The sequence below is a fragment of the Chinchilla lanigera genome, unplaced genomic scaffold, assembly GCF_000276665.1.
Source record: "Chinchilla lanigera isolate Chin_1 unplaced genomic scaffold, ChiLan1.0 scaffold00093, whole genome shotgun sequence".
In the NCBI taxonomy this organism is placed as follows: Eukaryota; Metazoa; Chordata; class Mammalia; order Rodentia; family Chinchillidae; genus Chinchilla; species Chinchilla lanigera.
Genome location: NW_004955494.1, coordinates 1,696,488 through 1,700,297, shown reverse-complemented (window position 1 = coordinate 1,700,297; position 3,810 = coordinate 1,696,488).

Here is a 3,810-nt window from a genome sequence, read left to right as displayed (position 1 = left end):
TAACCCTAGCCCTAGCCCTAACCCTAACCCTAACCCTAACCCTAACCCTAACCCTAACCCTAACCCTAACCCTAACCCTAACCCTAACCCTAACCCTAACTTTGCTTCATGTAAGTCCTAGGTTAGGATTCTGATATGGCAAAAATATCACTCTCAGCCGAAGAGAAGAGGCTGCCCATTCTAAGGAACTGTGCTCTGACACACAGTACCTACTTTATCATGTACTAGGTACTAAGAGTTAGAAGAAATCAGCCATCCATAATTCCATACTCCAAAGCAATGAACCACTGTAGCCAGAAACAGGAGTATCTCATATCTTCAACTCTCAGGGCAATAGTTTCCTTCTATTCTGTAAATTTATCCATACTTTCTGCAGTTGATTACAGAAATATTTATTTTACTGTACAATGCCAACGTTAGAATGATATTAGCAAGTGATATTTCATATTAAGTCTCTCAGGAGAAGCCCTCATATCTGGCCCTAGGACTGCCCTGTTGATTTGATCAAAGAGGGCCACATTTGGCCTCTATGTCCCCGCATAGACAACCCAGAGGTTCTGAGAAGTTACTGCCTATTGGATAAATTTGACCAATGAAGTAGAAGCCAGCAGGTAAATTTTCCACATTTTTCTTCAAAGGGACAATCCTGAGACAATTTGTACATCTTTTTATTCATTCTTTTAAAAATTTTTTTAATTTTAAAGGTAAAAGAATGAAAACATATTAACAGACACAGATATTTACAAAATAACACAAAAACAGTACAAGCAATACATATTTTCACACAAGGTGATAGGAAATTAACAATGGTGGTTGTATTACATATTAATATGTTCAAATTGGTTAATTTGAACAGTTAATTAAACATTAACTGTTCCTTTCAATAAAGTAATAGAAATCAGTAGTACAACTATCTTAGCTATCCTGTGTATACCTATGTACATATTTTTCCCTTATTTCTTCTTTTCTCTTTTCTCTCATCCCAGTTGTTCTTTCCTTTTGAGCAATGTCTATTGTACCCTTTAGATTTTATTCACTCTTTCAGGTTATTGCACTAGTGAGACAATACGGTGTTTACACATGTGGATCTGATTTAGTTCACTTTTGTGTATTGTCTCTAGTTGTGACCATTTACCTATAAAAGTCTTGAATTTATCTGTCTTTATAGGTGAGTAATACTCCATTATATAAAAATACCACAACTGTTTTATCCATTCCTCAGTTGATGGGCATTTGGGTTGCTTTCAAGATTTAGCTATGATAAATTGCTCAGCTGTAAGCAAGGTACACATATATAGTTGTGATATGATGTTTCCAGTTCTTCTGGAAAAATACCCAGAAGGAGAACAACTGGGTTGAATGGGACTTCTAATCCTAGTTTACTGAGGAATCTCTAAACTGATTTCCACAGTGCTTTCACCAGTCTACATTTCCACTAACAGTAGAGAAGTGTTCCTTTTTCCCCACAGCCTCTCTAGCATTTTTATTGGTTGATTTCTTGATGATAGCCATTCTTTGTGGGGTGAGATGGAATCTCAGTGTTGTTTTAATTTGAATTTCTCAAATGACTAATGATGTTGATCTCATCTTATTGAAAAGTGTTTGCACATCTAAAGAAATCACCAGCAGAGTAAAAAGAAAACCCACAAATTGGTAAAAAGTGTTAGCAGACTGTCCCTCAGACAAAGGACTTCTATCTAGAACATATAAAAGATTAAAAAAAAATCAGCCCCCCCAAATTCAAAGACCCAATCCAAAAATGGGCATCTGAGATAAATACATACTTTTCATTTAAAGAAATACAAATGGCAAATAATACATGAAAAAAAGTTCGACATCATTAGTCATTCAAGAAATGTACACTTTTCTAAGGTGAATAAAACCAAATGTCAAGTAATTAACTGTATTCAGCAGCATCAAGCTTTCCAATGCAATCTTTTATTGGTTTCACAAGGTTCTTTCTTGGTAGTCTGGCTGCAGAGTTCATATCTTAACCATTGTCCTAAATAGCCAATCATACAATGCTAATTGGATGTCTTTATCAGAATTATTTGTTATTAATTCTTGTATCTGTTGGGTAACCTAGGTTATGTCATAGTAACAAACTGAGTATCTTTGAGTTTTACATGTTTAATCTTTTGCTCCTATTATTTATCAAGAGTGGGTCAGTTTCCTCTCTGCTCCTGTCTTCAATGTAGACCAGACTAATGGGGTGGCTTTTAACTGTGAGTTAACTGGCTTTGAGATAATAGGGAAAGAGTATGATACATTGTGGTTTGATTTAACTGCCCAAAGCAATTGATGAGGCCATGCATGCTGTTGTTTTTATATCTTAGAAACCCACTTATAATAAATTTAAGGAAGGAAGACAATTGGGTAGAGCATTCGTTTCATTTATGTCTTTAAAATCTCAGTATGTGGATATCTAAATGCAGGAGGATGTATTTGGAACCTTATCTTACATTAGTACCTTAGAACCTTACTATACCTTACCTTACAGCTCCTTAATTTATTATAGCATTACCATATGACACAGCAGTTACACCCCTAGGTATATATAATATCCAAGAGAAATGAAAATATATACCCCTAAAACTTGAATATGAATGTTAATAGTGGCATTATTCATAGTGGAGAAAAGGTGGAAACCGCCTAGATGCCTATTAGCTGATGAATGAACAAACACACAACAGTTTCAGAGGTGTCCGTCCATGATCAATTGGCCTTTCTGCTTTTAGGCCTATGGTGAGGCAGCACATCATGATGCAAGTGTGCAGTAGAGCAAAATTACTCATTTCATCACTAGGAAGCAAAAGAGAAGAGGGGCTCAGGTTCCACGATCCTCTTCAAGGGCACATCCCCAGTGACTTGAAGACTTCCTCCTGGGTCCTGCATCTTAAAAGTACCATCATCTCTGGGTATTACCATCTCAGGGACCATGCTTTTTTAAACACATGGACCTTTTTTTTTGAGGGGGCGCTCAAAATCCAAACTATAACACGGACACATACTACAACATGGAAACCTTATGCTGAGTGTAAGAAACCATTTCATACAGGCCACATAATATATCATTCTATTTATATGGAAGTCTAGAATAAGGAAGTCTATTGAGATAGAAAGTAGGCCAAGAGTAGCTTAGGGTTGAGAGGAATGAAAGGACAAGGTTGTGATAACTATGGAAAGTGATGATTACCAGTAACTGTGAATATACCAAAACCCATTGGTTTGTACGTTTTATACAGGTGAATTTATGGTATGTGACTTATATCTCAGCAAAGCTGTTAATACCACAAATAGTACGTTAGATGGTAGAAAAGTGTTATGTAAAGGAACATGAAATAGTTATGAAGGAGAATCTTTTGGGGAAGTTCTGAATTTATATTATTATTATTGTCTTTTTTTTTTTTTCGTACCGGGAATTGAACTCAGGACCTTACGCTTGCAGGCAGGCACTTGTGCTTCTGAGCTATATCCTCAGCCCTATATTTGTCTTTTTGAGACAGGGTATCGCTATGCAGTTCATGCTGGCCTTAAGCTCACTTTGTAGCCCAGGTTGGTCTCAAACTCGCAATGATCCTCCTGCCTCGGCCTGCGAAGTGCTGGGATTATAGGTGTGTGCCATCACACCTGGCAAATTTTGAATTTTAAATAAAATTGTCAGGAGAAGCTTGAGAGACACAAAATAGTGAGGCATTCAAGTATGTGTTGAAGAGCATTCCAGGCACAGTGAATAACAAGTGGAGAGATTCTGGGGAAGGCAGAGGCAAAGTGCTGGAATAGAGTGAGCACAGGAGAAAAGGACCAGAG